Genomic DNA, 14101 nt, shown 5'->3' with positions numbered 1-14101 from the left:
TCCGCCCGAGTGCAGCTGATAAAGGCTCCAGCACCCCACGCGACCCCAAAAAGAGACAAGCGGTAGGAAATGGATGGATGGATCTTTGAATGGGCTTCACGGTGGAAGAGGGGTTAGTGCGTCTGCCTCACAATACGAAGTTCCTGCAGTCCTGGGTTCAAATCCAGGCTCGGGATCTTTCTGTGTGGAGTTTGCATGTTCTCCCCGTGAATGCGTGGGTTCCCTCCGGGTACTCCGGCTTCCTCCCACTTCCAAAGACATGCACCTGGGGATAGGTTGATTGGCAATACTAAATTGGCCCTAGTGTGTGAATGTTTGTGTGAATGTTGTCTGTCTATCTGTGTTGGCCCTGTGATGAGGTGGCGACTTGTCCAGGGTGTACACCGCCTTCCGCCAGATTGTAGCTGAGATAGGCGCCAACGCCCCCCGCGACCCCGAAAGGGAATAAGCGGTAGAAAATGGATGGATGGGGATGGTGTGAATGTGAGTGTGAATGTTGTCTGTCTATCTGTGTTGGCCCTGCGATGAGGTGGCGACTTGTCCAGGGTGTACACCGCCTTCCGCCCGATTGTAGCTGAGATAGGCGCCAGTGCCCCCCGCCACCCCAAAGGCAATAAGCGGTAGAAAATGAATGGATGGACTTTAAATTCTCCACAGGTGAGGAAAAAATATAAATCTGAATTTATAAAATATAAATCTGAAGTTTACCCCAGCTGACACGTCTCCAGTCACTGCCTGGAGACGTGTCAGCTGGGGTATAACTCCAGTGACCCTAATTAAGACAATAGGTCTTAAAGTATGTTTGCCAAACTTCCTGGTCAAAGTGCTAATATTCTATCTTTTATCAGAGCAGGTTTATCGCAGGTCTCTATCTCTTGGAAGCTGTTAAACATAAGCACACACGCACACACACGTCGCCCACATGCCGTCGGTACACACACCTGAACAATGCACATAGGCTTATGATTTATTATAATCATATTTCATGTGTTATTGCCAGGAACGGACAAGCACACAAACACACCCGCAGTGAATCAGCTAAGTTTGCATGCTTATGGTCCTGCTGTTAATATTCTCATTGACTTACAAAAGTCCTATAATATAGTACTGATCTATTACTGTAGCTCAGAAAGTACAAACAGTGTGTACATCCCTCACATTCCAACAGCCATTTTTATTACAGTACCTATTCACAAGGGACAATAGCCTACTAACACAATTAAACTTGGATACACTTTAGTCAGCGTACAGCTTGTATAATATACAGTCGTGGTCAAAAGTTTACATACACTTGTAAAGAACATAATGTCATGGCTGTCTTGAGTTTCCAATAATTTATACAACTCAATTTTTTTGTGATAGAGTGATTGGAGCAGATACTTGTTGGTCACAAAAAAACATTCATGAAGTTTGGTTCTTTTATGAATTTATTATGGGTCTTCTGAAAATGTGACCAAATCTGCTGGGTCAAAAGTATACATACAGCTAGGGCTGGGTGATATATCGACATACTCGATATATCGCATTACTGTAGACGCCGCACCGATCCACCTGTCGATCTCACGATCCACTCTTCCCCCACTCGTGAACAAGACTCGGAGGTACTTGAACTCCTCCACTTGGGGCAGTTGTATCGATCCGTTGTGGTGAAGAAGGAGCTGAGCCGGAAGGCAAAGCTCTCAATTTACCGGTCGGTCTACGTTCCCATCCTCACCTATGGTCATGAGCTTTGGGTCATGACCGAAAGGATAAGATCATGGGTACAAGCGGCCAAAATGAGTTTCCTCCGCCGGGTGGCGGGGCTCTCCCTTAGAGATAGGGTGAGAAGAGGGAGCTGAGCCGGAAGGCAAAGCTCTTAATTTACGGGTCGATCTACGTTCCCATCCTCACCTATGCTCATGAGCTTTGGGTCATGACCGAAAGGATAAGATCACGGGTACAAGCAGCCGAAATTAGTTTCCTCTGCCGGGTGGCGGGGCTCTCCCTTAGAGATAGGGTGAGAAGAGGGAGCTGAGCCGGAAGGCAAAGCTCTCAATTTACGGGTCGATCTACGTTTCCATCCTCACCTATGGTCATGAGCTTTGGGTCATGACCGAAAGGATAAGATCACGGGTACAAGCGGCCAAAATTAGTTTCCTCCGCCGTGTGGCAGGGCCACCGGTTCTGTTCATAACTTTTATGGACAACATTTCTAGGCGCAGTCAAGGCGTTGAGGGGTTCCGGTTTGGTGACCGCAGGATTAGGTCTCTGCTTTTTGCAGATGATGTGGTTCTGATGGCTTCATCCGGCCGGGATCTTCAGCTCTCACTGGATTGGTTCGCAGCCGAGTGTGAAGCGACCGTAATGAGAATCAGCACCTCCAAGTCCGAATTCATGGTTCTCGCCCGGAAAAAGGTGGAGTGCCTTCTCCGGGTTGGGGAGGAGACCCTGCCCCAAGTGGAGGAGTTCAAGTACCTAGCAGTCTTGTTCACGAGTGGGGGAAGAGTGGATCGTGAGATCGACAGGCGGATCGGTGCGGCGTCTTCAGTAATGCGGACGTTGTATCGATCCGTTGTGGTGAAGAAGGAGCTGAGCTGGAAGGCAAAGCTCTCAATTTACCGGTCGATCTACGTTCCCATCCTCACCTATGCTCATGAGCTTTGGGTCATAACCGAAAGGACAAGATCACGGGTACAAGCGGCCTAAATGAGGCTCTCCCTTAGAGATAGGGTGAGAAGCTCTGTAATCCGGGAGGAAAGTAAAGCCGCTGCTCCTCCACATCGAGAGGAGCCAGATGACTGGCTCGGCATCTGGTCAGGATGCCACCCGAACGCCCCCCTAGGGATGTGTTTAGGACACGTCCAACGGAAGACCCAGGACACGTTGGAAAGACTATTTCTCCCGGCTGGCCTGGGAACGCCTCGGGATCCCCCGGGAAGAGCTAGACGAAGTGGCTGGAGATAGGGAAGTCTGGGCTTCCCTGCTTAGGCTGCTGTCCCCGCGACCCGACCTCGGATAAGCGGAAGATGATGGATGGATGGATGGACGATATATCGCGGGTTTGTGTCTATGCGATATAGAAAATGACTATATCGTGATATTAAAGTATACGTTCTCACGCATTACACTACAGGCTCTTCTTGCTCTTTCCTGTCTCCCTTTCTCCCAGACAAGCGCACAAACTTACACACGTCACATACTGTCACGTCATACGTCACATACATATACGCCCTCGCGGAGCAGAGAGGTAGAAGCATGGGTAATGTTAGCTGTGATGCTAGCGGAGCCGTGCGAGTGGTAATACGAGAGAAAGAAGCCGCGAATGAAGGAAGGAGTAATTCCCAAGAAAAACAGCAGGGGGTCCATCGTCTGGCGGTGGTTTGGCTTCAAGTGGGAATATGTCGAACAGACAACCGTAATTTGTCAAGCATGCGGCAAAAGCGTTGCTATAAAAGTAGCATTACTGCTAATATGTAGCATCATTTGAAAAGTCACCCACTAGAGAATGAAGAGTGCTTTAAACTCCGCATGTCAACATCTCCTTTCGGGGCCACGCCAACAAAATGCTGAGGCAACCGTTGCGGGTGTGAATGAAGGTGATTTAATCTGGTTGTGATCTTCAAGTCTCATTGGAACGGTCCGCAGGTGAGTATGAAGCGACTGGGCTGAGAAGTCCGAGTCCATGGTTCTTTCTCTGAAAACGGTGGAGTGCCATCTCCGGGTTAGGAGGGGATCTTGCCCCAAGCGGAAGAGTTCAAGTACCTCGAGAGTCTAGTTCAAGGATGAGGGAAGAGTGGATTGTGAGATCGAAAGGCGGGTCGGTGCGGCGTCTGCAGTGCTGTGGACCCTGTATAGATCTGTCGTGGTGAAGAAGGAGCTAAGTCGAAAGCCAAAGCTCTCAATTTACCAATAAATCTACGGTCCTATCCTCACCTATGGTCATGAGCTTTGGGTCGTGACCGAAAGGACAAAATCACGGATACAAGCGGCCGAAATGAGTTTCCTCTGTCGGAGATAGGGTGAGAAGCTCTGTCACACGGGAGGAGCTCAGAGTAAAGCCACTGCTCCTGCATCCAAATCAGGAGGATCCAAATGAGGTGGTTACGGCATCTAGTCAGGATGCCCCCCAAGTTGTTTATGGCATGTCTGACCAGTAGGAGGCCACGGGGAAGACCCAGGACACATTAGGAGGACTAAGTCTCCCAGGTGGCCTGGGAGCGCCTCTGGATATCCCGGAAGGAGCTGGACGAAGTGGCAAGGGAGAGGGCTTCTCTGCCCCCGAGACCTGAACTTGCATAAGCGGAAGGAAGGAAGGAGGCCAAACAAGGCTCCATTATTGATATACAGTACAGGCCAAAAGTTTGGACACACCTTCTCCTCATTCAATGCGTTTTCTTTATTTTCATGACTATTTACATTGTAGGTTGTCACTGAAGGCATCAAAACTATAAATGAACACGTGGAGTTATGTACTTAAGAAGAAAAGGTGAAATAACCGAACACATGTTTTACATTCCAGTTTCTTCAAAATCAATCAATCAATCAATCAATGTTTACTTATATAGCCCTAAATCACTAGTGTCTCAAAGGGCTGCACAAACCACTACGACATCCTCGGTAGGCCCACATAAGGGCAAGGAAAACTCACACCCAGTGGGACATCGGTGACAATGATGACCATGAGAACCTTGGAGAGGAGGAAAGCAATGGATGTCGAGCGGGTCGAACATGATACTGTGAAAGTTCAATCCCTAATGGATCCAACACAGTCGCAAGAGTCCAGTCCAAAGCGGATCCAACACAGCAGCGAGAGTCCCGTTCACTGCGGAGCCAGCAGGAAAACATCCCAAGCGGAGGCGGATCAGCAGCGCAGAGATGTCCCCAGCCGATACACAGGCGAGCAGTACATGGCCACCGGATCGGACTGGACCCCCTCCACAAGGGAGAGTGGGACATAGGAGAAAAAGAAAAGAAACGGCAGATAAACTGGTCTAAAAAGGGAGTCTATTTAAAGGCTAGAGTATACAAATGAGTTTTAAGGTGAGACTTAAATGCTTCTACTGAGGTGGCATCTCAAACTTTTACCGGGAGGGCATTCCAGAGTACTGGAGCCCGAAATGAAAACGCTCTATAGCCCACATACTTTTTTTGGGCTTTGGGAATCACTAATAAGCCGGAGTCCTTTGAACGTAGATTTCTTGCCGGGACATACGGTACAATACAATCGGCAAGATAGGATGGAGCTAGACCGTGTAGTATTTTATACGTAAGTAGTAAAACCTTAAAGTCACATCTTAAGTGCACAGGAAGCCAGTGCAGGTGAGCCAGTACAGGCGTAATGTGATCAAACTTTCTTGTTCTTGTCAAAAGTCTAGCAGCCGCATTTTGTACCAACTGTAATCTTTTAATGCTAGACATGGGGAGACCCGAAAATAATACGTTACAGTAATCGAGACGAGACGTAACAAACGCATGGATAATGATCTCAGCGTCTTTAGTGGACAGAATGGAGCGAATTTTTGCGATATTACGGAGATGAAAGAAGGCCGTTTTAGTAACGCTTTTAATGTGTGACTCAAAGGAGAGAGTTGGGTCAAAGATAACACCCAGATTCTTTACCGTGTCGCCTTGTATTCTTGTTTGGTTGTCAAATGTTAGAGTTGTATCATTAAATAGAGGTCGGTGTCTAGCATTTCCGTTTTTTTGGCGTTGAGTTGCAAAAAGTTAGCGGACATCCATTGTTTAATTTCATTAAGACACGCCTCCAGCTGACTACAATCCGGCGTGTTGGTCAGCTTTAGGGGCATGTAGAGTTGGGTGTCATCAGCATAACAGTGAAAGCTAATACCGTATTTGCGTATGATGTCACCTAGCGGCAGCATGTAGATGCTGAAGAGTCCAGGGCCAAGGACCGAACCCTGGGGAACTCCACACATTACCTTAACGTAGTCCGAGGTCACATTGTCACATTGCAAATAGCCACTATTTGCACTAATTGCTGCTTTTCACCCTATTGGCATTCTCTCGATGTGAAAAACATTTCAGGTGACTACTTCTTGAAGCTCCCCGGGAGAATGCCAAGAGTGTGCAAAAAAGTAATTATGAGCAAAAGTTGGCTATTTTGAAGAAACTAGAATATATAATATGTTTTCGGTTATTTCACTTTTTTTTTGTATGGTACATAACTCCACATGTGTTCATTCATAGTGTTTATGCCTTCAGTGACAATCTACAATGTAAATAGTCATGAAAATAAAGAAAACGCACTGAATGAGAAGCTGTGTCCAAACTTTTGTCTGGACAATTTTCATCCAACTTCATCTCAATTTACAATTACAAGAATTTGAGTCCCAAGCCGGGGCAGCACTGTGGGGCAGGGGTTAGTGCGTCTGCCTCACAATACAAAGGTCCTGGGTTTGATCCTGCGCTCGGGATCTTTCTGTGTGGGGTTTGCATCTTCTCCCTGTGACTGCGTGGGTTCCCTTCGGGTACTCCGGCTTCCTCCCACCTACAAAAAACATGCACCTGGGGATAGGTTGACTGGCAACACTAAATTAATGTAAATGTGAGTGTGAATGTTGTCTGTCTATCTGTTTTGGCCCTGCGATGAGTTGGCGACTTGTCCAGGGTGTACTCCGCCTTCCGCCCGAATGCAGCTGAGGAAGGCTCCAGCACACCCCGCCACCTTGTAAGGGATAAGCGGTAGGAAATGGATGGATGGGATGGAGTCCCAAGTCTGCACTACCCCAAAAATGGCCAGAAACAGAGCCTCCCTATTTGCGGATAATGTGCTTTGCGTAGGGCCCCACGATTAGTCAGAGTGCCGTTTTGCATGAATAAGTGCATGTAAAATTTTAATTAATAAATGACCAGATGCTTAATGGGAAATTTTACCACGGATGTATTCATAGCCTGTTTCTCTCCTATCATTGAAAAGAATGGAGTCATTGTCCCCTGTGGTGATCAGTGTTAGTGCTGGGCTGGTAAACAGACATAGTAGAATTGAAACCTGGCTGAAGATGTGCCAAGAACACTTGCAACTTTCCATCCATCCATCTTCTTCCGCTCATCCGAGGTCGGGTCGCTGGGGCAACAGCCTAAGCAGGGAAACCCAGACTTCCCTCTCCCCAGCCACTTCGTCTAGCTCTTCCCGGGGGATCCCGAGGCGTTCCCAGGCCAGCCGGGAGACATAGTCTTCCCAACGTGTCCTGGGTCTTCCCCGTGGCCTCCTACCGGTTGGACGTGCCCTAAACACCTCCCTAGGGAGGCGTTCGGGTGGCATCCTGACCAGATGCCCGAACCACCTCATCTGGCTCCTCTCGATGTGAAGGAGCAGCGGCTTTACTTTGAGTTCCTCCCGGATGGCAGAGCTTCTCACCCTATCTCTAAGAGAGAGCCCCGCCACACGGCGGAGGAAACTCATTTCGACCGCTTGTACCCGTGATCTTATCCTTTCGGTCATGACCCAAAGCTCATGACCATAGGTGAGGATGGGAACGTAGATCGACCGGTAAATTGAGAGCTTTGCCTTCCGGCTCAGCTCCTTCTTCACCACAACGGATCTGTACAACGTCCGCATTACTGAAGACGCCGCACCGATCCGCCTGTCGATCTCACGATCCACTCTTCCCCCACTCGTGAACAAGACTCCTAGGTACTTGAACTCCTCCACATGGGGCATGGTCTCCTCCCCAACCCGGAGATGGCATTCCACCCTTTTCCGGGCGAGAACCATGGACTCGGACTTGGAGGTGCTGATTCTCATTCCGGTCGCTTCACACTCGGTTGCGAACCGATCCAGTGAGAGCTGAAGATCCCGGTCAGATGAAGCCATCAGGACCACATCATCTGCAAAAAGCAGAGACCTAATCCTGCGGACACCAAACCGGAGCCCCTCAACGCCTTGACTGCGCTTAGAAATTCTGTCCATAAAAGTTATGAACAGAATTGGTGACAAAGGACAGCCTTGGCGGAGTCCAACCCTCACTGGAAATGTGTTCGACTTACTGCCGGCAATGCGGACCAAGCTCTGGCACTGATCGTACACCGCCACAATAAGACAGTCCGATACCCCATACTCTCTGAGCACTCCCCACAGGACTTCCCAAGGGACACGGTCGAATGCCTTCTCCAAGTCCACGAAGCACATGTAGACTGGTTGGGCAAACTCCCATGCACCCTCAAGAACCCTGCGGAGAGTATAGAGCGTCGTAGCCTCCTCTCCAGTACACCTGAATAAACCTTACCGGGAAGGCTGAGGAGTGTGATCCCACGATAGTTGGAACACACCCTCCGGTCCCCCTTCTTAAAGAGAGGAACCACCACCCCGGTCTGCCAATCCAGAGGTACCGCCCCCGATGTCCACGCGATGCTGCAGAGTCTTGCAACTTTTACATTTGTTATTTTGCAAACAAAATCCTGGTTCTGGCTAAAAATGGTTAATTTTATATGCTGTACAAAGACATATTTATCTGGTTTGCTACTGTACAAAAGGCATATAGTAATAAACATGCATATTATTGTCAGTGACATGCACTCCCTCAAAATATAAATATGCTATTTCAAAGTGGGAAAAATACAAGTGAGGCAGTGTGGAGGTTCCTCCTTTAGTGACGGTTACGACATGTGACACCCACTGTGGACACCCACCCAAAGAGCAACAGCTGTGTCAAACCAGCGTGGACTAACTGGGACAAAACAAGAAGTCAGAGATTGATTTCAAAATCATAGCAAAAGTAACTTCAATATCAATATTGGAGCTTGACTGATTAAAAAGTCAAATTTCATCTAAAAGTAGGCATAATAAATATTTCAAAATGTAGGTATTTTGCCATACCCAAAACAAGCTATCATACAACAATTGACAGCCAATTTCCATGTAGACGTTATCAACTAGTTTGACCCTGAGACTCACTGCACAATATCACATGGTCATTAAGTCACAGATTACTTTTAGTGAAGTCAAAACATAAGTCAATATTGTGAAATATCATGGTGTGTAAAATAGTGACGGGAAACTGGATTTATTTACTGACTCAAGTTTTTGAGCTATTCATTTGAAGGAACTGGGTTTCTATTCGGGGTCCAGTTCTCAGGCATGCCCTACCAGTAATAGTTGGAGATGCCTTTTTGATTGATTGATTGTAACTTTTATTAGTACATTGCACAGTACAGTACATATTCCGTACAATTGACCACTAAATGGTAACACCCCAATAAGTTTTTCAACTTGTTTAAGTCGGGGTCCACGTTAATCAAGTCATGGCCTCCTCGGTAGAACTCCCACCTTCAAATTCATCTATATAATCTAGCTTTTGAATAGACTCTGTTTTAAACCAGTTAACCTGACTCTTCTCCCTTTTTCCTGCATGGAGAGATTACAATATTTCCATGGATTATCCTGGAGCGGTACTTGTCTGGAGGACGCGCTAGCTGTTCTAAGTCACCACGGAAGAAAACCCCCTGTGACCCTCTGCAGCCCTCAATGGACTGGACTCTCATATTATCACAAACAGGACTCTCATATTATCACAAATATTGCAAAAACTGTCCCCACTTGGCACCCAACTACGGCCCCTTCCTAAGGTTTCTGCTTGTTTCCCCATGTTGGGTTTTTGGAGTTTTTCCTTGCCAAGATGTGGGTTGAGATCAGAGTGACTAAGGTGATTAAGGGCTATATGAACAAACTTTGATTGATTGATTAAGTAATTTTGCATTATTATGTTGTAACTCCTCAGCCTTTCCGGTAAGGTTTATTCAGATGTACTGGAGAGGAGGTTACGCCGGATAGTCGAACCTCGGATTCAGGAGGAACAGTGTGGTTCTCGTCCTGGTCGTGGAACTGTGGACCAGCCCTATACTCTCGGCAGAGTGACTAAGGTGATTAAGGGCTATAGGAACAAACCTTGATTGATTGATTAAGTAATTTTGCACTATTATGTTGTAACTCCTCAGCCTTCCCGGTAAGGTTTATTCAGATGTACTGGAGAGGATGTCACGCCGGATAGTCGAACCTCGGATTCAGGAGGAACAGTGTGGTTTTCGTCCTGGTGGTGGAACTGTGGACCAGCCCTATACTCTCGGCAGACTGACTAAGGTGATTAAGGGCTATAGGAACAAACCTTGATTGATTGATTAAGTAATTTTGCACTATTATGTTGTAACTCCTCAGCCTTCCCGGTAAGGTTTATCCAGATGTACTGGAGAGGAGGTCACGCCGGATAGTCGAACCTCGGTTTCAGGAGGAACAGTGTGGTTTTCGTCCTGGTCGTGGAACTGTGGACCAGCTCTGTACTCTCGGCAGGATTCTTGAGGGTGCATGGGAGTTTTCCCAATCAGTCTAAATGTGCAATCAGTCTAAATGAGGGCTTTGTGGACTTGGAGAAGGCATTCGACCGTGTCCCTCGGGAAGTCCTGTGGGGAGTGCTCAGAGAGTATGGGGTACCGGACTGTCTTATTGTGGCAGTCCGCTCCCTGTATGACCAGTGCCAGAGCTTGGTCCGCATTGCCGGCAGTAAGTCGAACACATTTCCAGAGGGGGTTGGACTCCGCCAAGGCTGTCCTTTGTCATCGATTCTGTTCATAACTTTTATGGACAGAATTTCTAGGCGCAGTCAAGGCGTTGAGGGGTTCCGGTTTGGCGACCGCAGGATTAGTTTTCTGCTTTTTGCAGATGATGTGGTCCTGATGGCTTCATCTGGCCGGGATCTTCAGCTCTCACTGGATCGGTTCGCAGCCGAGTGTGAAGCGACCGGAATGAGAATCAGCACCTCCAAGTCCTAATTCATGGTTCTCGCCCGGAAAAGGGTGGAGTGCCTTCTCCGGGTTGGGGAGGAGACCCTGCCCCAAGTGGAGGAGTTCAAGTACCTAGGAGTCTTGTTCACGAGTGGGGGAAGAGTGTATTGTGAGATCGACAGGCGGATCGGTGCGGCGTCTTCAGTAATGCGGACGTTGTATCGATCCGTTGTGGTGAAGAAGGAGCTGAGCCGGAAGGCAAAGCTCTCAATTTACCGGTCGATCTACGTTCCCATCCTCACCTATGGTCATGAGCTTTGGGTCATGACCGAAAGGACAAGATCACGGGTACAAGCGGCCGAAATGAGTTCACCCCGCCGGGTGGCGGGGCTCTCCCTTAGAGATAGGGTGAGAAGCTCTGCCATCCGGGAGGAACTCAAAGTAAAGACGCTGCTCCTCCACATCGAGAGGAGCCAAATGAGGTGGCTCAGGCATCTGGTCAAGATGCCACCCGAACACCTCCCCAGGGAGGTGTTTAGGGCACGCTCAACCGGTATGAGGCCACGGGGAAGACCCAGGACACGTTGGGAAGACTATGTCTCCCGGCTGGCCCGGGAACGTCTCGGGATCCCCCGGGAAGAGCTAGACGAAGTGGCTGGGGAGAGGGAAGTCTGGGGTTCCCTGCTTAGGCTGCTGCCCCCGCGACCCGACCTCGGAAAAGCGGAAGATGGATGGATGGATGGATGTTGTAACGTCGTATTTTTATTTTTTATCATATCGTATATTTATTGTTTGCTATTTTTCTTGTTCCCTCTCTTTCTTTTCTTTTTCTTTGAATTTGTAATTTTACTGCCTTTTTTTTTTTACATCATGGCCAGCAGACTACAGATGAAAACTAGCCTTATGGATCATTCTGGCTTTTTTTAACCATGTGTTTTATGAAATTGCATTGTGTCCTTTGAAATAAACTAATTTTAATAATTAGTTACCTAGAAAAATAATCACAAAACATGCATCGAATTCAGGTTTGATTAAAAAAGTTTACTCATCGTTTCAAATTAAAAAAAAGTGTGTGAAATTTTTTTCAAATGAGGGCTGAGAACTCAAAATAAAATTGGGCTTGGGACGACTATTTATTTATGAGTAAATAGGGGGGGAGAACAAGTAAATAGGAGGAAAAAGGTTTTTATTTTTATTTTATTTTTTTTATCCCTTTAATACCTCGCACATATCTAATTTAAAACTCTATACTCTAGAAAGAGGTTCCACAGCCTCCGTACCAGAACCTACAGGTTCTGTAACAGCTTCTTCCCTCAGGCCATAAGACTCTTGAACGCATCATAATAATCCCCTTAATTTTCCTCCAAAACAGATTAATTTGCTGTAAAATAAAGACAATATAACAGGAGAGTTCATTGAGAGTAGTGATTTAGTCAATTTAATCATAGTACTCGGTAAAAGGTTTATTTTGAAGGGGGTTAGTGCATGTGCCTTACAATACGAAGGTCCTAAGTAGTCCTGAGTTCAATCCCGGGCTCGGGATCTTTCTGTGTGGAGTTTGCATGTTCTCCCCGTGACTGTATGGGTTCCCTCCGGGTACTCCGGCTTCCTTACACCTCCAAAAACATGCACCTGGGGATAGGTTGATTGGCAACACTAAATTGGCCCTAGTGTGTGAATGTGAGTGTGAATGTTGTCTGTCTATCTGTGTTGGCCCTGCGATGAGGTGGCGACTTGTCCAGGGTGTACACCGCCTTCCGCCTGAATGCATCTGAGATAGGCTCCAGCATACCCCGCGACCCCGAAAGGGACAAGCGGTAGAAAATGGATTGATGGATAGTTGTATTGATGCCAAAAAAACATAAAAATAGATGGGAAATCCTCAAATGCTTATTTTGAAAATGTCATTTTGTTTATAGATTATATGCAATTTTTTGTTGTGTTCCCTAATTTCATTGACAACCTGGTCTGGTGAAGATAATGTCCTTTATTTAAATCAATAAATCAATAATAAACATTTTCTTGAACAAAAAAACAGATTAAAATAAAATAAAAACGGTTACATAGAAACTGGAAAATAATGAAAATGTGTAAAATTAACTGTTAAAGGTTAGTACTATTAGAGCAGTGGTTTTCAACCTTTTTTCAGTGATGTACCCCCTGTGAACATTTTTTTAATTCAAGTACCCCCTATATCTTTGAGAAAAAAAAAAGATAAAGAAGTAAAATACAGCACTATATGTCATCAGTTTTTGATTTATTAAACTGTATAACAGTGCAAAATATTGCTCATTTGTAGTGGTCTTTCTTGAACTATTTGGAAAAAAATATATAAAAATAACTAAAAACCTGTTGAAAAATAAACAAGTGATTCAATTATAAATAAAGATTTGTACACATAGAAGTAATCATCAACTTAAAGTGCCCTCTTTGGGGATTGTAATAGAGATCCATCTGGATTCATCAACTTCATTCTAAACATTTCTTCACAAGAAAAGAAATCTTTAACATCAATATTTATGGAACATGCCCACAAAAAAATCTAGCTGTCAACAATGAATCCTGCATTGTTGTATTTTTTTTTCGCAGTTTATGAACTTACATTAATGTTTTGTTGAGGTATTATTCAATAAAATTACGCCTTGCCTCGATTACTGTACCGTATTATTTTCGGGTCTAGCCATGTCTAGTACTAAAATATTACAGTTGGTACAAAATGCGGCTGCTAGACTTTTGACAAGAACAAGAAAGTTTGATCACATTACGCCTGTACTGGCTCACCTGCACTGGCTTCCTGTGCACTTAAGATGTGACTTTAAGGTTTTACTACTTACGTATAAAATACTACACGGTCTACCTCCATCCTATCTTGCCGATTGTATTGTACCATATGTCCCGGCAAGAGATCTGCGTTCAAAGGACTCCGGCTTATTAGTGATTCCCAAAGCCCAAAAACAGTCTGCGGGCTATAAAACGTTTTCCGTTCAGGCTCCAGTACTCTGGAATGCCCTCCCGGTAACAGTTCGAGATGCTACCTCAGTAGAAGCATTTAAGTCTCACCTTAAAACTCATGTGTATACTCTAGCCTTTAAATAGACCCCCTTTTTAGACCAGTTGATCTGCCGTTTCTTCCTCCGTCCCATTCTCCCTTGTGGAGGGGGTCCGGTCCGGTGGCCATGGATGAAGTACTGGCTGTCCAGAGTTGGGACCCAGGATAGACCGCTCGTCCAGAGTCGGGACCCAGGATGGACCGCTCACCTGTGTATCGGCTGAAGACATCTCTGCGCTGCTGGTCCGCCTCAGCTTGGGATCAATCAATGTTTACTTATATAGCCCTAAATAATTAGTGTCTCAAAGGGCTGCACAAACCACTACGACATCCTCGGTA

Source organism: Nerophis ophidion, linkage group LG20 (genome assembly GCF_033978795.1).
Source record: "Nerophis ophidion isolate RoL-2023_Sa linkage group LG20, RoL_Noph_v1.0, whole genome shotgun sequence".
NCBI classification, from domain to species: domain Eukaryota; kingdom Metazoa; phylum Chordata; class Actinopteri; order Syngnathiformes; family Syngnathidae; genus Nerophis; species Nerophis ophidion.
The sequence above is the reverse complement of the archived record's forward strand: the minus strand, read 5'-3'. Positions refer to the sequence as shown.